The 25078-nt window shown below is 45.4% G+C and overlaps 1 pseudogene across 1 annotated transcript; it reads left to right on the forward strand.

The window, feature by feature from the left end:
- The first annotated feature begins 19370 nt into the window (after window positions 1–19370).
- On the forward strand, window positions 19371–24771 carry LOC308170467 (peptidase M20 domain-containing protein 2-like; annotated as a pseudogene). Its single transcript has 8 exons — window positions 19371–19680; window positions 20246–20340; window positions 20617–20765; window positions 21140–21282; window positions 21430–21575; window positions 23890–24041; window positions 24229–24336; window positions 24569–24771. The product of its transcript is annotated as a peptidase M20 domain-containing protein 2-like (transcript).
- Window positions 24772–25078: the final 307 nt, after the last annotated feature.

A 25078-nucleotide genomic window follows, 5' to 3' on the forward strand; every position in this document is an offset into this window, starting at 1 on the left:
GCAAGAATCAGCTGGTTAAGTTTTAGCTAACGTTGTTAGCCAACTGGCTAACGTTATATTGTTAGGGTCGTAATGTTTATGTTAGCTTTACTGTTACATGTTGGAAAACAACGTCTCATGGACAGGGCTGTACATGCTATGAGCGTTTGTGCTATTAATTTATTTGCCCTGTGGCACGCATGTGACAGACAGAGGCGCTTGTATGTAACGTTACGTAGCAGGGGTTTTCCATGTTGAAGCCAGGAGAACGTGAGATGAAATGAAGTGAGGGGTGGTCGCTATTAAAATACCAGGTAGTCATGGTGGATGATCATGAATGATGCTTGATAAGTGAATGCTATTTCAATTATGTTGAGTCCACCAGCGAGCTGTCTGTAAGATAAACAGCGCCAAGCGTAGCCTACTAACGTGAGCTGTCTGTAGTCTAGCCAGCAATGCTAGCTAGCCAGTCAACTAGCTCTGTGAGCAGCTGTAGCTTGGCGTAACGTTAGGTTAGATAGCTAGTTAAGCCGGATTTATGCTTCTGCGTCGCCATTTACGCGCAGCGAAAAGCCACACGACTAATCGCGGCTAGGCGAAAAATAATCGACAGATTAGTCGACTACCAAAATAATCGTTAGTTGCAGCCCTAGTTCCAATTCATATCTTTTAAGTTCTCATCCTTGCATTAGAATTAGAGCAGTTAACAGTTTGATGGTATCATGTGGTAATGCTCTCTGAAATTAGTCCATGATAGACAGATTCATCCAATCACCTGTATTTTTGAAAGTACCTAGCCTTTTCCAAACAGCTTCCAATGAAGCTTTCCTAGATGGTTGTGTGAAACAAACCATCTGAGTCAGGTTAGTAATGCTCCATCACATCTATTACACAGTGAATCTTAAACTGAAGCTTGACTTTAAAGCAACCCAACGTAAGTTTCATGTAAGTTTAGTTCTTTCACTCATAACTCGGGCTGTGGGGCTGCTAGAGACGGGAGCCAATGTGTGCTCCAAAGTCCCCTGAAGACGTACAAACAAACTGCACGTTGATACGACCTAGCCGGAGATATGGCCGCACTTTACAAAAACCTCTTTAAAAAAAGAATAATCGCAAATTAAATCGCAATCGCAATATCTGTCAGAATAATCGCAATTAGATTTGTTCCCCAAATCGTGCAGCCCTACTCTGTACTGACCATTGTATCTAGCAGCTCTCTGCTTCATTCATCAATCACTCCAACTCCTACCGTCAGGTCGGCGCCTCCGTTGTTGTTCAAGCTAGTGTCGCTTTCCCAGTCTTTGTGTAATAAGTGAACATGTTGTAATGTTTGCCCTCTAGCACAGTTATAAACTTAATAAATGACTCGTGTTGTCTTCAGTCTCAGCACTGTGTGCGTTTATGGATCCACCATTTTAGTTTCACGTCCCGCCGTTTCAAATCCCGTTCCCTGGTCTCGCGGGAATAGCTGACGTCTATTCATCAGAGCAACGCATCCGGGTACTTTCCCCTCCCGTAATGTCCACGCCCCTTTTTGGGTGATAGAAGGAGTAGGGTCCAGCTGCGCGCATCAAATCCATCACCCGGAAATGTGATGTACCATACGTCATCATACCGCGCCTGCATATTTGCATAGACTACGTCATCGCCTTACGACGGTGGAAACTACGGTGGAAACCATGAATCGCCTTACTACGGTGGAAACTACGGAAAAAAACTAATATGTAGAGTACAGTTCTATCAATTGTTCGAAAAGGAGTAGGAAGAAGCCTGTCCTACCCCTGTTTATACTTAACAATTATGCTTACATTATATAATCCAATTAATTAATACATATATTTCAGTATCATCCGTTCTAATACTTTTTCATTAAAAATAATTTAAACCTTTTTTAAAATAGAGCAATAGAGCAATATTTCTGCTTTCCTTCATATTTTCTTCATATTTTTGACATTAGGAACAAGTTATTAGTGTGATCACGATATCCGACCTCATGTACAATCCTCATAGCTTTTTTCTGTAGTGTAATCAATGGGTTTAAAGTGCTTTTATATTCATTTCCCCATATCTCCACACAGTAACTCTAATAGGGTAAGACAAGACAACAATATAGAGTATACAACATCCTCTGTTTCAGAATATGTTTTGCCCTGCACAATACTGCAATACTCCTTGATACTTTGGATCTAACGTATCTTATATGAGATTTCCAACAGAATTTACTGGGCTTAAAGTGCAGACTCTCAGCTTTAGGTTAAGGGTATTCACATCCAAATTGAAGGAAGGGTTTATGAATTATAGCTCTTATATATAATAACCAAAAGTAATTAGACAATTGACTCAAAAGCTGTTTCATGGGCCAGTGTGGGCTATTTATTCCTTCATTATTTCTTTATCAATTAAGCAGGTAAAAGGTCTGAGTTGATTCCAAGTGTGGCATTTGCATTTGGACGCTGTTGCTGTATACGCACAACATGCAGTCAACAGAGCTCTCAATGCAACTGAAACAGGCCATCCTTAGGCTGTAAAAACAAAACAAAAATCCATCAGAGAGATAGTGGGAACATTAATACTGGCCAAATTAACTGTTTGGTACATTCTGAGAAAAAAAGAATGCACTGGTGAGTGTGATGACATGGACATGCATGGCTTCCAATGGCACTGGGTCACTAGTGTTTATTGATGATGTGAAGACAGAAGCAGACAGATGAATTCTGAAGTGTTTAGGGATATTCTGTCTGCTCAGATTCAGACAAATTCAGCAAAGTTGATTGGATGGTGCTTCACAATACAGATGGACAATGACCCGAAATATAGTGTGTAAGCAACCCGGGACTTTTTTAAGGCAAAGAAGTGGAATATTCTGCAATGGCCAGAGTCAATCACCTGATATCAACCCAATCAAGCATGCATTTCACTTGCTGAAGACAAAACTAAAGGCAGAAAGACCCACGAACAAACAACAACTGAAGACTGCTGCAGTAAAGGCCTGACAAAGCATCACAAAGGAGGAAACCCAGCATTTGGTGATGTCCATGTGTTCCAGACTTCAGGCAGTCATTGCCTGCAAAGGATTCTCGACTAAGTATTAAAAATGAACATTTTACTTACTGTATGATTGTTAATTTGTCCAATTACTTTTGAGCTCCTGAAAATAGGAGAGTGTGTATAAAAATGGTTGCAATTCCTAAATGTTTCATACAATATTTTTGTTCAACCCCTTGAATTAAAGCTGAAAGTATGCACTTCAATTACATCTTGATTGTTTCATTTCAAATCCTTTGTGGTGGCATACAGAGACAAAATTATGGAAATTGTGTCACTGTCCAAATACTTCCAGACCTAACTGTATATAAATAAAAGAATGTCAATGACCCCAGGAGTGGGACTTTATTAGGTCAAACACGTTTGAGGGGTCAGGCAAAGGACTTGGTGGAGTCAGGCAAGGGTCAGGCGATCATCGTTGTAATCCATGGAGCAGGGCAGGAACCGTGGTGCAAGGTGCTGGGCTGGAGGTGTCCATGGTGCTGAGTGCACACTGATGAGCTAAATAAAACATTCTATTTCTGATGAGTCAACAGCACTAGGGCTCCTTCACAAAACCCTTACTGGAATCTTCATACACTCTGTGAATTAGTCTTTACTTTCTGATGAGTCAACAGCAATAACCCCATCCAGTGCGACATGTAGATAGCATATATTTCGAATATGTAAAATGCAAACACCAGAAATGCAAGAAAGTTTATGAGGTATACCAAATGGAATTAATAACAAGTGTTACAACCCTTCTGTCTAGAGTAAAATAAGGGCCTAACAGGGTAGAGTGCAGAATGTACAGGTGCGTTGCAACACAAATGCCCCAAAAAAGTGTACAAGGGATCAAATCAATTCAAGTTTTATTTGTATAGCGCATTTCTTACAAGATGCGACTCAATGCGCTACACGTAATGACAGATGTTCAGTGTCCAGTGTAGTGTTCAGTGTTGTGTCCAGTGTAGTGTTCAGTGTTGTGTCCAGTGTCCAGTGTAGTGTTCAGTGTTGTGTCCAGTGTAGTGTTCAGTGTTGTGTCCAGTGTCCAGTAGTGTTCAGTGTTGTGTCCAGTGTCCAGTGTAGTGTTCAGTGTTGTGTCCAGTGTCCAGTGTAGTGTAGTGTTCAGTGTTGTGTCCAGTGTCCAGTGTAGTGTTCAGTGTTGTGTCCAGTGTCCAGTGTAGTGTTCAGTGTTGTGTCCAGTGTAGTGTTCAGTGTTGTGTCCAGTGTCCAGTAGTGTTCAGTGTTGTGTCCAGTGTCCAGTGTAGTGTTCAGTGTTGTGTCCAGTGTAGTGTAGTGGTCAGTGTTGTGTCCAGTGTCCAGTGTAGTGTTCAGTGTTGTGTCTAGTGTAGTGTTCAGTGTTGTGTCCAGTGTCCAGTAGTGTTCAGTGTTGTGTCCAGTGTCCAGTGTAGTGTTCAGTGTTGTGTCCAGTGTCCAGTGTAGTGTAGTGTTCAGTGTTGTGTCCAGTGTCCAGTGTAGTGTTCAGTGTTGTGTCCAGTGTCCAGTGTAGTGTAGTGTTCAGTGTTGTGTCCAGTGTAGTGTAGTGTTCAGTGTTGTGTCCAGTGTCCAGTGTAGTGTTCAGTGTTGTGTCCAGTGTCCAGTGTAGTGTAGTGTTCAGTGTTGTGTCCAGTGTAGTGTTCAGTGTTGTGTCCAGTGTCCAGTAGTGTTCAGTGTTGTGTCCAGTGTAGTGTTCAGTGTTGTGTCCAGTGTCCAGTGTAGTGTTGTGTCCAGTGTAGTGTTCAGTGTTGTGTCCAGTGTCCAGTGTAGTGTTCAGTGTTGTGTCGAGTGTAGTGTAGTGTTCAGTGTTGTGTCCAGTGTCCAGTGTAGTGTTCAGTGTTGTGTCCAGTGTCCAGTGTAGTGTTCAGTGTTGTGTCCAGTGTCCAGTGTAGTGTAGTGTTCAGTGTTGTGTCCAACCCCCAGTGGTCAGACACGGACAGCTCCGTTGGTGGCCAGTCGTCCCTCTGCTCGGGACCACAGCTTGGCGCCTGCAAAAAGTCAGCTCTCAAAAACAAGAAAACAAGCAATAAAAATAGGGGGATAAGTAATCGGTAGACATCTGAGAATGTAGCTATTGTGAACTTTTAAATTACATTAAGTGGTTGAAGACAACACAGCGTTTTTTAGCCCTGCCAGCTGTACATCTTATGCATAACTGCATTTTGTTGTTGGTACTTGTACTCAGCAATGACAATAAAGTTGAATCTAATCTAATATCTCTCTAATATCTCTGATAACGCTAAACCACATAGGATTACCCAATTAGCCAAGCCAGATGAACAAAACTATGTGCGAAACAGCTGCGTAACACATGCAACAACCTAAATAATAAATACACATCTGAAAACTATAACATGTTCATTAATAATATTTCGAAATTCTCACCTGAGCTGCATTTGCCATTGTATTTGTAATTCTTCTTCTTCTTCTTCTTCTAATCAATTGCGTGTTCAAATTATTGTTCGTTAAATGTCCTATACAATGTCGCCGTGTTTTTAAAATCCATTTAAGATCCTTCAAAATCTCGCGGTTTCGCGGTTACTTTTACCGACGCGCTTACGATGACGTGGTCCAAAAATGGTACATCACATTTCCGGGTGATGGATTTGATGCGCGCAGCTGGATATACTTGGATAGAAGCGGAGAAGTTTGACTGGCGGTCAATGGGAATTTCTGGTCTTTGCTACTTTAATCCGATAAAATAAGAAAACCGTAGTGCTTTTTGGATAATAGGAGCCCAAATCCGATGGCCAGTTAGGCAAACTGTTATATAGTGTCGTTGCCGATCAATGATCGACGTCGTTATATAGAGAAAATTAATGAAATAGGGGTTGATGCATCAGACCAGTCATACCTCATCTCCCTGTCATCAGGGATTTGTAGTTCTTCATTTGATAATAATAATAATAATAATAATAATAACAATAATATTACATTTTATTTATATGGCGCCTTTCATGGCACTCAAGGTCGCCGTACAACAACAAATCTAAAAACAGCCACAAAATTCAAAACACAAAATACATAGAAACATACAGTATAAAACATAGCCAGCAGCAGAGCAGCACGGGAAAAGCAAATCAACACGGGTATGCCTGCGTAAACAGGTGGGTTTTGAGGTGGGTTTTGAATGAGATGATAGAGTCAATGTTCCTGATGTCGGGGGGGAGGGAGTTCCAGAGGCGAGGGGCGGAGCGGCTGAAGGCTCTAAACCCCATGGTGGACAGACGGGCTGGGGGGACGGTCAGGTTGATGGAGGAGGCAGACCTGAGGGACCGGGTGGGAATGTTGATGTGGAGAAGGTCGGACAGGTATGGAGGGGCGAGGTTATGGATGGCCTTGAAAGTGTGGAGAAGGATTTTGTAGTCGATGCGGTGTTTGATGGGGAGCCAGTGGAGTTGGTGTAGAATGGGGGTGATGTGACTGATGACAGGGGTTCTGGTGACAATACGGGAAGCAGCGTTCTGGACCAGTTGGATCTTGTGGAGCAGTTTGTGGGGGAGACCAAAGAGAAGGGAGTTACAGTAATCTAGGCGGGAAGTGACGAGGGAGTGGACCAGGATTGCGGCGCTGTTGGGAGTGAGTGAAGGGCGGAGGTGGTTGATATTACGAAGATGGAAGTAAGCAGACCGGATGGTGTTGTTGACGTGGGAGTGGAATGAAAGGGTGCTGTCGAGGACGACACCCAGACTCTTAACCTGGGGGGAGGGGGAAACCAAGGAGTTGTCTATGTTGAGGGTGAAACTGGGGTGCTTGGTGAGTGTGGATTTGGAGCCAATGAGAATTACCTCTGTTTTATTACTGTTTAGTTTGAGGAGATTTGAAGTGAACCAGGATTTAAGTTCATGTAGACAGGCACAGAGGGAGGAGGGAGGGAGGGTGGAAGTGGGTTTGGAGGAAACGTAGAGCTGGGTGTCGTCCGCATAACAGTGGAAATGAATGTTGTATTTACGGAAAATCAGACCAAGTGGGAGGAGGTAGATGATGAAGAGGATAGGGCCAAGGACAGAGCCCTGGGGAACACCAGAGGAGAGGGGGGTCGGATGGGATGTGAATGATTTTAACTGTATAAACTGAGTGCGGCCAGAGAGATAGGAACGGAACCAGTGTAGAGGGGTGTCAGATATACCAATGGAGGCTAAACGGTTAAGGAGGGTGGAGTGCGATATAGTATCGAAAGCGGCGCTCAGATCGAGTAGGATGAGGATAGATAAGAGTCCGGAGTCAGCTGCCATCAGGAGGTCATTTGTGATTTTGAGGAGGGCTGTTTCTGTGCTATGAAGGGGGCGGAAGCCAGACTGGAACTGTTCGTAGAGGTTATTGTTAGAGAGATGAGTATGAATCTGTAAAGCCACTACTTTTCCCAAGATTTTTGAAAGAAATGGCAGGTTGGAGATGGGACGGAGGTTATTGAAGATGTTGGGGTCTGAACCAGGTTTCTTCAGAATTGGTGTTACAGCTGCGGATTTGAGAGATGATGGGACAGAACCAGAGGTGAGGGAGGAATGGATGATTGTAGTTATCAGGGGCAGGAGAGAGGGGAGGGAGGCTATGACCAGGGAGGAGGGCAGGGGGTCAAGTTGGCAGGTGGATGGCTTGGATTTCCGGATGAGTTTAGATAAATCGGCAGCAGAGGGGAGATGGAAGCAGGAGAGAGGTACAGAGAGGGGGGGATGGGGAGATAGGGGAGATGGACAACTGGACATAAGAGGGGTCAGTTGCTGGTGGATGTTGGCTATTTTTGAGTTGAAAAATGACATCAGGGAGTTACAGTGGTCAGTGGAGTAGAAGTGTGGGGGAAGGGAGTCGGGGGGGCGGAGTGAGTTGTTGACCACTGAGAACAGGGCCCTGGTGTTCCCAGCACCAGCAGTGATTTTGTCTGTAAGATATTGGGATTTGGCTGAGGAAAGGGCGTCTTTGTAAAGGAGGATGTGGGCATGGTGCATCTGTTTGTGAACAGTGAGACCGGTTTTTCTTGAAAGCCGCTCCAGCTGACGTCCTTTGGCTTTCAGCAGACGTAGTTGAGGGGAAAACCAGGGGGCAGAATGGGGGAATGAGACAGTCCGGGTTTTGAGGGGCGCGAGTGAGTCCAGCAGAGTTTGGAGTCCATCATTGTAATGAGAGACGAGCTGATCAGGGGTGCATGGGGGGGTGATGATGGGGAAAGTGTCGATGCCTGTTATGAGATCTGCTAAATTAATATGTTTGATGTTGCGGAAGGACATAGTACGTGACTGTTTGGTTTTGGATAGAGACAAACTTAAGTTAAATGAAACAAGCATGTGGTCAGAGATGGGGAGGTCAACAGCAGAACAGTTGAGGGGAGTGACACCTGAGCAACAGACCAAGTCCAAGATATGACCTTTAGAATGGGTAGGGAAATCAATATATTGTTGGAGACCAAAACTGTCCAGGCAAGAGATGAAGTCCTTAGTGAGAGCATGATTACTATTATCCATGTGAATATTTAAATCACCTAACAGAATTATGTTGGATGAGAGTGAACAGATGTGGGTGAGAAATGTGTTGAATTCATCAAAGAAATCCTTGTTTGGTTTGGGTGGGCGGTAGATATTAACTAAAACAGTTGGGGTAGGTCCATTTAGTTGTAGAGCCACAGACTCAAAAGAATGAGACACTGGCAGAGTGACAGGAGAGACCTTCCAGGACTCGCGGTGGATTATCGCGAGACCCCCCCCTCTGCCGGTTAGACGGGGCTGGCAGTTGTAAACAAACCCAGGTGGAGTAGACTCGTTCATCTGAGAGAAGTCATTGGGTTGTTGCCAAGTCTCTGTTAAACAAAGAAAGTCATATTTGTGGTCGAGGAGGAGGTCCTGCAGTAGTTGTCCCTTGCCAGTGAGGGAGCGGATGTTAAATAAACCACATTTGAGATCGGAGTGCTGGTTGGAGAAGCCGACGCTAGCCGACCTGGCCAGGCCAGCCAGCGCGCCACGGTCCACTCTCCTGCAGGTGTTTCTCGGAGGGTGGCGGCGGGTGGAGGACCAGATGGAGCTTATTGCAGTGGAGTCGTCGATGTGGTAGCTTCGTCCGGCTCCGCGATGGATGTACCTCCGACGGGGAAGGCGAGCGACGTCCGGAAAACGATGCAGCACAGACGGGGGAGCAGATTGGTAGGAACGGAGTTGGTGGAGCTCCGCACTCATGTATTGGATCAGAGTTGACGCTGGATATATCAAGAAGGACAGGACAGTCCACAGGAGCATAAAGCTCACAGCGAGATTGTAGATCCACATGATGAACTGGCAGACGTTACGTTCACCGAACAGCGGCAGCAGAGGCTGGGTGAGTGGCTGGGTGAGTGGCTGGGTGAGTGGCGCGTCAACACGCTAGGTAACGTTTGAGCTAACACAAACACAATACTGACAAACAGATCGATTTGACAGTAAGCCCAGGGTAGAGACCAATGGTACCACGTTCGCCAGGAGTAGATGATCTGCTGCAAACTAATAATAAACATAAAAACATTCAAAACAACCGGAGCAGCGGCAGCTAATCGCGCCAGCGTTCACTCACGACCGGATTACCATATCCGGATTACCAAATATGGAGCGCATCAACATTTTCTAGCCTACTAAGGTACTACTTAGTACCTACTAACCCCTTCACCCATAACGGCTATCGACTAGTGCTACTGTGCATGATATTTCTATTGTAATCATGGGAGATAAATGTTCAAAGAAGAAACGAAAGCAAACACTGTTGGGGGGACTGGAGGTGAAGACGTTAGGACCACGGCAAATCAAATGAAGAACTACAAATCCCTGATGACAGGGAGATGACGTATGACTGCTCTGATGCATCAACCCCTATTTCATAAATGTTCTCTATATAACGACGTCGATCATTGATCGGCAACGACACTATATAATAGTTTGCCTAACTGGCCATCGGATTTGGGCTCCTATTATTATCCAGCTAGAATACATTTTCCTAACCCTAACCCTAACCCTAAACCTAACCATAGCTAGAATACATTTTCCTAACCCTAACCCTAACCCTAACTGTGATCCAGCATCAACATCTCCCTCTTGCCTCCCTCACGCATCGTGTATGTCAAATGGCCGTGGCTTCATCTAAACTCTGTTGCGATTCGGGTACGGGCCACCAGGAGAGCAGTACCTCAGGGGAGAGAGGTTCCGTTTTAAAGGAGAGTCTGGGAGTCTGGGACTCTCCATCTGAGAGTCTGGCCTTGCTGCCATGGTTGATGGGGGGGGGGTGAGAGCTAGGGGGCATCCTGACAGGACAAAACACCAGTAGAGACACACAGTATTACTGCTTTTTTGCTTTATTTTGACAGATAAATCTCCCTATTTCTGTCTCTTATTTTATAATGTACCGGTAATGCAGTTATCATCATTTCAAATGAACTTACCTGTCACTACCCTCCTGTCCGTCTCCTAGCATACTGGCATTTCCTCCCTGTGGAACACAGAACCGAATACAGCTCTACTACTACTACTAGTGCTTTGAGTTGCATTTCATGTGCGAAAGGCGCTATATAAATAAAGTTTTACTTACTACTACTACTACTACTACTATCCTACTACTACTACTACTACTACTACTGCTGCTGCTGCTACTACAACTACAACTACTACTACTACTACTACTACTACTACTACTACTACTACTACTACTACTATCCTACTACTACTACTACTGCTGCTGCTGCTGCTACTACTACTACTTCTACTACTACTACTACTACTACTACTACTACTACTACTACTACTTCTACTACTTCTACTACTACTACTACTACTTCTACTACTACTTCTACTACTACTACTGCTGCTGCTGCTGCTACTACTACTTCTACTACTACTACTACTACTACTACTACTACTACTACTACTACTTCTACTACTTCTACTACTACTACCACTACCACTACTACTACTGCTGCTGCTGCTGCTGCTACTACTACTACTACTACTACTACTACTACTACTACTACTACTACTACTACTTCTACTACTACTACTACTACTACTACTACTACTACTACTACTACTACTACTACTACTACTACTTCTACTACTACTACTACTACTACTACTACTACTACTACTACTACTACTACTACTACTACTACTACTACTACTACTACTACTACTTCTACTACTACTTCTACTACTACTTCGGACAGATGTTTCATCCTAAAAAAATAACCGCCCATAAAGCCTTGGAATATTATTTAGCAGTATGTAGTAATTAAAACCATTTCAGAGACATACAGTATTGATGATCATTGAGCACTATGAGTAGTAGGATACATACCTTGAAGGGCTGACAGGAGGTGAGTTCTGTGCTGAAAGAGGCCATGGCCACCTGGCTCGGGGAGACCAGGTAGAGCGGGCGAGGGCGGGGACGTTGACGAGCTAAGAGAGACGTGGGGCAAGGTGAAGGGAGAGGCGGGGCAGGCACATCCTCCGCCCTTACCATTTTCCGTCTCCCTCTCTTCCTCTTATTTTCTACCCTTGAAGGACAAGTCTTTGACTTCACCACACTGTAGAGAGCAGGAGGGACAATCGCTGGTGGAGGTGGAACAGGGTTGGTCGGAAGAGCTGAGCTGGAGCGACCAACAGCAGCATGGGGAACAGACTTGGAGGCTGCATTTGAGTCAGAGGATGCTGTGGGATTCACACTTCCCAAAGAATGAAACTGAGGTTGAACTTGGGCTTTCCCTTCAGTCTGGCCACAAGTCTCCTTCATCACATCAGACTGATGCTGTTTGATCTGAGAGGAATTCTCTGCTGCAGGGGAAGGCTTCACTGCCTCGTTGCTCTAGAATGACCTGCCTCGTCGCAGGGATATGACAATATTTCTTCTAGCGCTTGGAGGTCAGACACAGGGAAGTCAAATCCACTTTCCCAGCTGTGAGGACTGGGGCCTTCCACTTCAGGAGGTAGTGACGCAGCAGTAGCTGTGTTACCAGGGGCCCAGTGTGTTGGGTGTAGGTCACCTGTGCAGTCATTACAAGGACCTTTATCTGACCCTGGCCTCCATGGCTCCAGGACGGAGACCAATTCTGCTTGAGAAAGGTTTTGCGCTGAGTAGTTGTTCACTTGCAGGCCACTTTGAGGTTCAAATGTCTTGTAACTGTTGTAGCTGCCAGAGCCAGAGCAATCTGAGCCGTTCTGCTCTAACACAAGCTTGGGCGGAGAGAGGAACATGTGGGAGTGGGAATTAGTGTGAGCTACGGAGCCTCCCAAATATGTAGCACTATCCACAGGCTTCCACTGTGCCATAGTGGAGTGGGCCGGATGGGGGAGGCTTTGAGACGTGGGCTGGATGAGGGATACACCGTGCTGAGAGATAAAGTGGCGCTTCAGGGAGTGAGAATCATAGTAGCTCTTCCGGCACCCAGGTTCAACACATCGAAACTGCTTCGGTTTTTGATGAGTTAAGATGTGGTCATTACTGTGAAGAAGAATGATATTGCATCAGGTGCATTACAATGAACCAATTATTTTTTAAAGTACTATATTATAGACCAAAGCCACAATCTAAGAGCATACCAGCCAACACAAATGCACCCCATAAGATTTAATTTATATGGAACAAGTATTCAGGTGGAATGACAGGGAATGACTTGTTGTTTTTTCTTTTTCTTGTGATTCATGTAATTCTGGAACCAACATATCTGTTTCTACATCACTTGTTCAAAGTCTCCCATAAAAATAAAAACATAAATGATGGAGTAATATATTAGGTCATATATAATATATTAAGTCATGGTAAGGTATTACGGTAAATAACATACAAGTCATATTCATCAAATTCAAGGGGTATGTTTCATCATTTGAAATGGCTTCATCTCAAGACAGGAGAAAGGGTAAATGACTTCATCTCAGACAGGAGAAAGGGTAAATGATTCACAGACAGGAGAAAGGGTACATGATTCACAGACAGGAGAAAGGGTACATGATTCACAGACAGGAGAAAGGGTACATGATTCACAGACAGGAGAAAGGGTAAATGATTCACAGACAGGAGAAAGGGTACATGATTCACAGACAGGAGAAAGGGTACATGATTCACAGACAGGAGAAAGGGTACATGATTCACAGACAGGAGAAAGGGTACATGATTCACAGACAGGAGAAAGGGTACATGATTCACAGACAGGAGAAAGGGTACATGATTCACAGACAGGAGAAAGGGTACATGATTCACAGACAGGAGAAAGGGTACATGATTCACAGACAGGAGAAAGGGTCCATGATTCACAGACAGGAGAAAGGGTACATGATTCACAGACAGGAGAAAGGGTACATGATTCACAGACAGGAGAAAGGGTACATGATTCACAGACAGGAGAAAGGGTAAATGACTTCATCTCAGAAAGGAGGAAGGGTTTGTGACTCACAGGTGATCGTGGCGTTTAAAGCCTCGCTGGCAGACGGGACAGACGTGTGGTCTCCCCTGCTGGTGGCTCAGCAGGTGTTTGTTGAGTGCATTGGCTGTTCCAAACATTTTATGACAGAGTGAACACTCATGAGGTGATATCCGGACAGGTGCTGTTGGTGAACATACCTCAGACGCCAACAGAGGGCCCTCACCCGCCATTAAAGGACATGGGGCATTGGCTGAGACAGCTGCTAATGAAGATAAGAAACATCAGTCCCAAAAAGGTACACAACAAGGGATTGTCCACTTATCGTTTATTCATAAACGCCCCCCATAGACAACAACCATGTCTTAAACTAATTCTACGATGTGTGTGACTATCAACACAGGTGGGCCCGGCTACTCACCGATCTCTCTATTTACATCTGTCTCACGGCCCATCCAATGTACTCACCTATCTCTATTTACATCTGTCTCACGGCCCATCCAATGCTCTAGGTATGGGGGGCAGGGAGGAGGCGAGGGATTGGGGGCGTTGAGGAGAGCTTCAATTGATGAAAGAGGTTGCAGACACCCCTCAGCGTATTCCGTGTCCTCCATTTGTGGTTTTACAATCAAAAGTGTAGTCTTACAAAGAGACAAAATTATTAGTATGCCATTGTCTATATGACATTATCTGTGTAAATATAATTTAGGTTTAAAAAGTTTTTTTTAAGACATTTTGGAGCTCAGGCTTTTAGCTGCGTTACTCCCGTGATGCCCAGTGATAACTGTGCTGCTTCAACATTGTTGCGTTTCTGCGCTCTAATAATGTTTAATAACGTTCTAATAACGTTTAATAACGCTCTAATAACGTTCTAATAACGTTCTAATAACGTTCTAATAACACTCTAATAACGTTTAATAACGCTCTAATAACGTTCTAATAACGTTCTAATAACGTTTAATAACGTTCTAATAACGTTTAATAACGTTATTATAACGTTCTAATAACGTTAATAACGTTTAATAACGTTCTAATAACGTCTAATAACGTCTAATAACGTTTAATAACGCTCTATAACGTTCTAATAACGTCTAATAACGTCTAATAACGTTTAATAACGCTCTAATAACGTTCTAATAACGTTAACGTTCTAATAACGTTTAATAACGCTCTAATAACGTTCTGGGAGGAGGCCATTGACTCCATCGACTTCTCGCACTCCAGCCGTAAGGCATGGAGTATCATGAACAATCTCACTGGTAGGTCCAGACACTCCCCCCGTCACTGCCCCATCTCTGCAAATAAAATCGCATCACAATTTGTGAAAAGTGGGTCATACGAGGGCAAAGACCGCGAGTCGTCTCGACTTGTGGCAAAAGAAGTGTCAGACCTCTGGAGGGCCCCAACACCTAGCAGTGACTACATCTCCGGTGAATTCACCCCGGAGGAGTTCGCTGCTGCCCTCCAGCATCTAAAGCCAGGGAAAGCTCCGGGGCCTGATTCCATCTGCCCGGAGCTTATTCTCCATGCCGCACCCGCCTTGAAGTCCTGGCTGAGAGCGTTCCTCACTTCCTGTTTGCGCCAACTCAAGATCCCCAAAATCTGGCGAAGAGCCCTAGTTGTTGCGATCCCTAAACCGAATAAGCCTGAAGGGGACCCTAAGAGTTACCGTCCCATCTCTCTGTTATGCATCCCCTTCAAGATCCTCGAGCGTCTCATCTACGCCCGCATCGAACCAATTGTCGACCCGCTGCTCCCACGTGAGCAGGCCGGGTTCCGACGCGGGAGGTCGACCGTAGATCAAGTCACCCTTATGACTCAAGACATCGAGGATTGCTTTTCGGCAAAAAAGAAGGCCGGGGCCGTCTTTATAGACCTGACGGCTGCCTACGATACCGTATGGCATCGCGGCCTCTCCTGCAAGCTGCTCCGCCTGCTGCCGGACAGGCACATGGTCAGAATGATCATGGAGCTCATCCGTAACCGCAGCTTTACCCTCACCACCGGTCGCGGACAGCTAAGCAGGCTTCGACGCCTTAAGAACGGCGTCCCTCAGGGATCGGTCCTGGCCCCCCTCCTCTATAATATCTATACCTATGACCTGCCCAACACACTCTCGCGGAAATACGCCTACGCAGACGACCTCGCAGTGGTGTACTCTGCTGGAAATTGGCAGTCTGTGGAGGGGATTCTGAGCCAGGACATGCAGACACTAGTGGCATACTTCCGGAAATGGAGATTGAAGCTTAGCGAGGCAAAGACGGTGTCGGCTGCCTTCCACCTTAACAACAGGGAGGCTAAACGTGAGCTTAGAGTACACCTAGATGGAACTCCCCTGCCATGTTCCGCTGAGCCAATCTATCTCGGCGTGACATTGGACAGGACGCTCACGTTTCGCCGACACCTCGAGTCACTGCGCAAGAAGTTAACAGCTCGTGTGGCGTTGATGAGGCGACTGGTTGGCTCGGGCTGGGGCGCCGGCGCAAGGACCTTGCGCACGGCAGCCCTAGCCCTCGTTTATTCAACTAGTGAATACTGCGCCCCAGTATGGTGTCGCAGTGCCCACACCCGCCTCATCGACTCGCCTATAAACGAAGCCTTGCGCATTGTGACAGGATGCCTGCGTCCTACCCCCGTGGACAACCTTCCCATCCTAGCAGGCATCCAGCCCGCAGGCCTCCGCCGCATGGGAGCCACAGCACGTCTCGCCTGCCGGGCCGCGGAGCTTAATAACCATCTGCTCCATGATAGGCTCACTATAACAGCGGAGCCCTCCCGGCGTCTCAAGTCGAGACACCCATTTGTGACTGCCGCACAGGATCTCAGGCAGCAATGCAGAGATCTCAACATCAGTGCGGCAGGATGGGCGGATTATATGTGGCGCGCGGAGTGGGAGGCTAACACCTCCAAACTCCGCGACCACATCCCAGTCGCCGGCGCTGAGCCCCTCGGGATGGACTTGCCAAGGCTATCCTGGGTGAGGCTCAATCGTCTCCGGACCGGCGTCGGGCGTTTCCGCTCATCAATGCACAGATGGGGCTTGGCCCCAAATGCGTCGTGCGAGTGTGGCGCAGAGGACCAAACCGCAGACCATATTATCCTGGATTGCCCGGTGTACCACCCACCCAACGGGATGCATGGTCTGTCGGTATTAGATGACGAGACGATGACGTGGCTTCTGGAGGGGTGTCCAGAAATATAGCCCGGGTGAGCCCCTCAACCAGGTCTCGGGGTGGTAAAAGGGTAGCCCCTCGGCCCCGAGCCTGGTGGAGTGGAGAGGAAAAACAACTACCCATACGCCGAAGAAGAAGAAACGTTCTAATAACGTTCTAATAACGTTTAATAACGCTCTAATAACATTCTAATAACGTGCTAATAACGTTTAATAACGCTCTAATAACGTATAATAACGTTCTAATAACGTTTAATAACGCTCTAATAACGTTTAATAACATTTAATAACGTTCTAATAACGTTTAATAACGCTCTAATAACGTTTAATAACGTTCTAATAACGTTCAAATAACGTTCTAATAACGTTTAATAACGCTCTAATAACGTTCTAATAACGTGGTAATAACGTTCTAATAACGTTTAATAACGTTCTAATAACGTTCTAATAACGTTAATAACGCTCTAATAACGTTCTAATAACGTGCTAATAACGTTCTAATAATAACGCTCTAATAACGTTCTAATAACTTTCTAATAACGTTCACTGTTGAGCAATTTACGATCACTCAAATATCATCCAAGAAAGATGTAATAATATTGACAGCATGTTTTGTACTTTTCAATTGTCACGGATGGATTTGATGACCTTGTCCACCTCCTGCACATTTAGAGAATTAGACAAACGCATCGCACCTCCTCACCAAAAACCTCCAGTGAAAAAAGCCAAATGTGATGACGATAATTAGCTAGCTAGTTAGTTAGCTAACTAACGCACATCACCTCCGAAATGTCTTGATAGCTATGCCAGCTCAATTCCAAACTTATTAAAGTTGCTCTAATATTGCTGGCAAACTTCAGCTACTAAGTAGGTGTACAATTAAATACTCTCAAACTCAGAAATGATCAGCAAAGATCCTCATGTCCCTCGCTAATCTCACCTTCCAACATCACATTCACCTTCTCATCCTCTGTTTCCTTGTGACAGGGCGAACCAGGGTTGCCAGATAGGTTGACATTTTCCAGCCTAACCACAGTCTAAAAATCGCTTAATCGACCAAAAACCACCAGCCCCAAACCTATAATGGTCAGAAAACCACTAATTACTATTCGGCAGGTGCCCATCTCCTGCCCCCAAACTGTTTGTCTGTTGCCAATGATGTTTGTAAAATAACGTTTAAAAAAAATGCACATTGTATGTAGCTACTAGGGTGTGCGTTTTAACTTAACACATTTTGTAACATTCAGGTACTGACATTTTGATATCGCTTAAATGTTATTTATCCAGCCCAACTGCCTTTTTCCGGCCCAGTGTAATCAAAAGTAGCCCATTCGAGGGTAATCCGCCCCATCTGGCAACCCTGCGCACAGTAGCTAAATACAGATGCTAGCATAACCTCGACCGTTATCTTAGTCTGCGATCAATATAAACGTTTTAAACAAACAACATCCATGTCATCTAGAATACACAGGCAGGCACTCCAAAAACTGCCAAATAGAATATATATGTTGTTATATAAGGATAATAGAATATATATGTTGTTATATAAGGATAATAGAATATATATGTTGTTATATAAGGATAATAGAATATATATGTTGTTATATAAGGATAATAGAATATATATGTTGTTATATAAGGATAATAGAATATATATGTTGTTATATAAGGATAATAGAATATATATGTTGTTATATAAGGATAATAGAATATATATGTTGTTATATAAGGATAATAGAATATATATGTTGTTATATAAGGATAATAGAATATATATGAGGAATTCCTCTCAAAGTGGTAAAATGATTATGGTTGTTGTTACTCACAGGAGTCTCTTGTTATCACGGAGAACTTTCCCGCCTTTTCCTCTGCCAGCCCTGACGGGTTCAGGAGGAGGAGGGGGACACGTGACTCTGCAGTAGGTACAGATGCTCTACCAAGCTCTCAACGTAACCTCAGGGACCGTTATCAAGTGATGTCATACAAATGCAGAAATGTTATTATTGTACCAAAAATGCACATTTTGTTGCAATGTTTTAATAAGTTATTTCAGTCCAGTGAATACATGTTAAAGAAATACACTCCCGTATTGCAATTAGAAAACCATTTTCTTTTCCAATTTAATGAGAAATAAATTTAAAATATTGGCTACCCCCAATCTATTGTTTGTCTGCTTCTTATCAGTTTTTATAATAGGGGTGTGTGCTTGGTTTAACGTAGAAATCCAGTGACGGCACACTCTTGAGACATTTACCCATACTGTTGTCTGTTTAAACAGAGCTGGGACAGAATTACACTCCTGTCGTTTGCCCTCCCCGGCAAATCTCTGGAGAATCAGCTTCTTGTTTGGGACTGGGTTGTTGTTGTAGTTGGTGATGGAAAAACAGATGGAGAGTGCCCCCTGCCGACCAAATATAATGATGAGTGCCCCCTGCCGACCAAATATAGTTATGAGTGCCCCCTGCCGACCAAATATAATGATGAGTGCCCCCTGCCGACCAAATATAATGATGAGTGCGCCCTGCCGACCAAATATAATTATGAGTGCCCCCTGCCGACCAAATATAATAATGAGTGCGCCCTGCCGACTAACAGCATGCTTATTTCAGAGATAAGTACGTGCCGGACAACCTGAGGTGCGTGCCGAGGTTACTCGAAACATTGTTTTCTCCATTACCATAGGTCTCAATAGCGTAGGAGACAGGAACCTCCATTACCATAGGTCTCAATAGCGTAGGAGACAGGTACCTCCATGACCATAGGTCTCAATAGCGTAGGAGACAGGTACCTCAGACACCTGCTTTCAGCCTTCTTTCCTAGACTATCCAGTTGCCAATGGCTCGGCACACCATATCCACTGAGTCACTCCTCGAGTTCAAACAGAAAGTTGGCAATTATATTGATGAAGTCAAAGACAAGCTCTATAGTCTAAGCAAAGACATATGGAGTTGCCCAGAACTTGCATATTAAGAAAGAAAGTCTCACGACAGGTTGGTGCAATTTTTCTCTGATGAAAAGGGATGGAGTGTGGATAGTCACTATAAACTTTAGACAGCATTCCGTGTGTCATGGGGACCGGTCAGTGATGTATTCCATATTGGTTTCTTGTGCGAATACGATGCATTACCTGGCATTGGACATGCCTGTGGCCATAACCTGATCAATGCATTACCTGGCCTTGGACATGCCTGTGGCCATAACCTGATGGATGCATTACCTGGCATTGGACATGCCTGTGGCCATAACCTGATGGATGCATTACCTGGCATTGGACATGCCTGTGCGACACTTTAAATGAATGTGCAATAACACTATGTGCAATATGACAACCCTAGGGTACATAAGGTTGCAGAGAAATAGGAAATGTTAGAATAGGTATAGCATAGCATAGAGTACAGCACAGTGTTTTATCTGTACAGTATAGTATAGTGGATAGTGCACATAGCCTTTATTTATGTAAACCAGCTCTTTTCCCTTCTTGTTTTTTTTGTTTTTTTTCTCTTTCCTAGCACCAGGGGAGCCCCCCCTCCCAAATTTCGTTGTTTGGTACCTGTACTATATCAATGACAATAAAGACCATTCATTCATTCATAACCTGATCGATGCATTACCTGGCATTGGACATGCCTGTGGCTGCGGCAGCTCCCACTTCTGCGATCAGGTTATGGCCACAGGCATGTCCAATGCCAGGTAATGCATCGGACATGCCTGTGGCCATAACCTGATTGCAGAAGTGGGAGCTGCCGCAGCGTTGGGGCTAAAAGCATTGGTAGAATGCACACCCGAGTTCCCTGTTTGTGTCCAGGTATTGTCAGCGCTCATACACATACATATAGATATATAATATGATCGCACACACATGAATTATGCAATAGAAATCTGAGAAGTCTTTTCTGAAGACTGACACCTTGAGCATGCTCTGCGCCAATTCTCAGTGCAATAAATAGCCAAATTCCTCAACTATATTGTTTATGCTGTATTATACAGCCTGTATAACGTTGAATTATATACAAGTCCGTGGATGCCGTGAGAGAGCATGGAACTAGACACAGGTTGATCGGGTAACTTGCTCTCTCCACAGGTGACGGTGTTGGGGACCCCAGCCGAGGAGGATGGTGGGGGTAAAATAGACATGATACGGTTGGGTGCTTTTGAAGGCCTTGACATGGCGTTCATGGCCCACCCCTCACAGGAGGATGCCTCCTATCTGCCAGACGTGGCTGAACACGAGTAAGGCTATTTGATTAGTTATTTTATCGGTTCTTACAACCAAAACAGTCTATTACAATATATTTCATGATGAATAAAGACAAATATTTGATTTCCACTTCTCACAGTAATTTCCAACTACACGAATAACACATTAGAAACATGCATGTTGTAGTAGTGCATGCAATCATTTATTGATATTGATAGGTCAATATCAACTGTGCAGGAGCTCTCGTTGTAGTTGGAGGCCCTCGTTTCTGCATTGCAACATGTAGCTATTTCAGGCTACAGGCCAGTTATGTGTGAGAGATCTCTCGTGCCCCTGTCCTACTCCCAGAATAAACCAGGAGGACAGAGTCTAACACTTAGTGTCTGGTTTATGATTTCATTTCCAGTGTCATAGTGAGGTACCATGGTAAGGCGTCTCATGCTGCCGCCTACCCCTGGGAAGGGATCAATGCGCTGGACGCTGCTGTCCTGGCCTACAACAACATCTCTGTGCTCAGACAGCAACTCAAACCAGACTGGAGAGTCCATGGTGAGGGACAGCCTAGTTAACACTTATGTTCCTCCTGATCTTGTCTTCAGGAGTTATGTTTAACATACAACAACAACAACAACAACTGTTTCTTGTAGTGACCTTCCCCACTTGCTCTCAAGCAATGGTGGACCTTGTCCTGTGCAGGTATCATCAAGCATGGTGGGGTGAAACCCAATATCATCCCTGCCTACACTGAGCTGGAGTAATACCTGCGCACTCCCTCACGCAAAGACCTGCCCACTATCAAAGCCAAGGCTGAGAGGTGTTTTAGATCTGCTGCCATGGCAACTGTTTTTTTTTTTAAAATCACCACATAGGAAAATTATTATAGAAATTAAGAACTCATCTGGTAGTCATGCATTTTTCTGTTGCATTGAACCCAACGTGTATTACTTTTTTTCATTATTATTAAAACATTTTTACCAAAAATGTCTTCCTAAGGTTGAAGTCCAGTTTGAATGAATGAATGAATGAATGAATGAATGAATGGTCTTTATTGTCATTGCTATAGTACAGGTACCAAACAACGAAATTTGGGAGGGGTGGCTCCCCTGGTGCTAGGAAAGAAAAAAAAACTAAAAAAACAAGAAGGGAAAGGAGCTGGTTTACATAAATAAAGGCTATGTACACTATCCACTATACTATACTGTACAGATAAAACGACTAGGGTTGTCATATTGCACATAGTGTTATTGCACATTAATTTAAAGTGTCGCAGTTTGCAGGCTTGAAATGTACACATTTGTGCCTCAGCACTACACCTGATTTTTTCAATCCAGCAGCTGCCATCAATCCGTCCAGACTGTCCAGGGCCCAGAACCTAGGTCTTTGCTGTGTTCAGGGCCTGGATGGCCCTGGGGTAGAAGCTGAGCTTCAGTCTGTTTGTCCTTGCGGCCATGGTCCTGTACCGCCTTTTTGAGGGCAGCCGGGCAAAGTGTTCGTACCCAGGGTGGGATGGGTCTCTGGAGATCTTGGAGGCCTTCCTGAGGCAGCGTGTGTTGTACAGCTCTTCCAGAGAGGGGAGGGGGGCGCCGGTGATCTTCTGGGCTGTTCTCACGACTCTCTGTAGCGCATTTCTCTCTGCGGTTGTGCAGCTGGAGAACCAGTTGCAGATGCAGTAGGTGAGGATGCTCTCCACTGCGCAGCGGTAGAAGGCCACCAGTATCTCCTGCTTGTTGTGTTCCTTCCTGAGGACTCTCAGGAAGTAGAGCCGCTGTTGTGCCTTCTTGATGGTGGCTGCTGTGTTGTTCTTCCAGGACAGGTCATCCTGTATGTGCACCCCCAGGAATCGGAGGGTTGAGACTCTCTCCACGCTCTCTCCGTCGATGAGCAGGGGCTGGACCTCAGATTTTTTCCTCCTGAAGTCCACGATGATTTCCTGGGTCTTTGACTGGTTCAGCAGCAGGTTGTTAACCTTGCACAGCTTGCTCAGCTGCGCTAAGCGTGGGGCTTAGCACGCAGCCCTGGGGGGACCCAGTGCTGAGTCTGAGGGCTGTGGAGGTGTGGGAGCCCACCCGCACCCTCTGGGGGCGGTCGGACAGGAAGTCCTTGATCCATGCACATATAGAGTGTGATAGTCCCAGGTCTAGTAGTTTGGTCACTAGCCTGTCTGGAAGGATGGTGTTGAAGGCAGAGCTGAAGTCCACAAAGAGCAGTCTCGCGTAGCTGTTTCCCCTCTCCAGGTGGGATAGAGTGGCGTGGAGAGTCGTCGCGATGGCGTCCTCTGTGGACCTGTGGGCTCTGTAGGCGAACTGGTATGGATCCAGGTTGGGCGGGAGGCGTGTGAGTATGTGGGCCCGGACTAGTTTCTCGAAGCACTTCATGATGATTGGTGTGAGTGCCACCGGGCGGTAGTCGTTTAGGCAGCTCACCGTGCTTTTCTTCGGGACTGGGATGATAGTTGAGGTTTTCAGGCAGGGTGGGATGGTGGCCTGGGACAGGGACTGGTTGAAGATGTTGGTGAAAACCCCGGCCAGCTGGTCGGCGCAGTCCCTCAGCACCCGTCCCAGGACGCCATCCGGCCCAGAGGCTTTCCTGGGGTCCACCGCCTTCAGCACGCGTCTCACTTCATGCTCTGTGAGGGTGAGGCTGCTGGGAGCTGGAGAGAGTGGTGTTTGTGTTGTGGTTACCTCCGTTCGCCCCTTGTCGAACCGGGCGTAGAAGGAGTTCAGCTTTTCCGCCAGCAGGGGGTCGTCCTCTGCGGCTGTGAGCCTGTTGGCTCTGAAGTTTGTCATGTGCTGAACCCCCTGCCACACCCGCCTGGAGTCGTTGCTCAGGAAGCATTCCTCAATCTTCTCTCTGTGGTCTGCCTTGGCCTCCCGGATGCCGCGCTTTAGGTTAGCCCTGGTGGTGCTGTACAGCAGTGTGCCCTTCCCTGCGAAGAAGGCGTTGTCCCTCTCATTGATCAGTTTTTGGACCTTCCCAGTCATCCATGGCTTCGTGTTGGGGTAGATCCGGACACGTTTGTCCACGGTGACTGAGTTGGTGCAGTTCACTATGTGGTTCAGAACCGACGACGTGAACTGTTCCAGGTCCTCATGCTCATATTCCTGCCATGAGGTGTCATTTAGGCAGATCTGCAGTGGAGCGGACCCTTCTGGCCAGGTTCTGACAGTCTTAGTGGTGATGGGAGCAAAGAATGCGTTTGACAACGTCCTGCGGAACACCACACTGCACAGTCTGTATGAGGACAACGGCAAAGCCTTGGGGATGGAATTCACAACAGATGAAGAGGTTCTTAAACTTAAACTCTTCTGGTAGGAGAAGCATCTCTTATGCATCCCATAGGCCCTCTTGTGGTCATTAGAAGGTGGACATACTCAGGCAACAGTTCAGTTGCGATAGAAACAACAGTTATGCAATGAGATAGAAATGTTGTGTGTGACTATATGAAAGCTCTTGTATAACTCCATGAAAGGCCCATATTGTCTTGAACACCCACAGGCTCCACTGACTTTGGAAATGTGTCTTTTATTATACCTGGAATCCACCCCTACTTCTATATTGGTTCTGAGGCTCTGAATCACACAGAAGAGTACACTGTAGCAGCTGGTATGCACCTTAAACATGCATGACCACTGTTATCTGATTACAGTAATAGTTTTCCTTTTGATCACATTAGATTATATATACAGTATATGTCATCTTTATCAAAGCCAGCATGTTTTCTTCCCTACAGCATGCTGCATGTTCAGATGTTGTAGTCATTGGATTGGGAAAAGCATGTTAAAAATAAAATAAAACGATGTTATGTAATTCCTTGTCCTTGACTGATTCCTTGTAGGTGATGAGAAGGCTCAGTTCTATGCTCTGCGGGCAGAGAAGGCCTTGGCCATGACGGCCCTGGATGTGCTGCTGTGTCCAGAGCTGCTGCGGCGGGTGAGGGAGGAGTTCACAGAGGTCAAACTAAAGGAGGAACGACTCCTGGGGAGTGGACTGGGGCAGGACGCCTCAGGGGCCATGTCGTGTGGTGGAGTGCAGCTCTGAGACACCTGCAAACACAGCATGCTCTGGCAGACAGGAGATGCAACACCAGTGCTTGATGTTGAATGAAAACGACATAACTATTTACTATTGCATAAGAGTACGTTCTAGGATACTACGTTCTAGGATGACTTCAATGGATCATTTATTTTATTGAAACAAAAGACACAACGTAATCCACTATTGCATCATTTGTCAAAATTATATCACAGTTACCTAGAATAGAATTATATCTAGTTTACCTAGAATAAAAACACCATCATAAAAAAAGTGTCCTATTTTGGCGAGAGATATACCCAGGCTTTGAGGT

The sequence above is a fragment of the Nansenia antarctica genome (assembly GCF_963989245.1).
Source record: "Nansenia antarctica genome assembly, chromosome: 14".
NCBI classification, from domain to species: Eukaryota; Metazoa; Chordata; class Actinopteri; order Argentiniformes; family Microstomatidae; genus Nansenia; species Nansenia antarctica.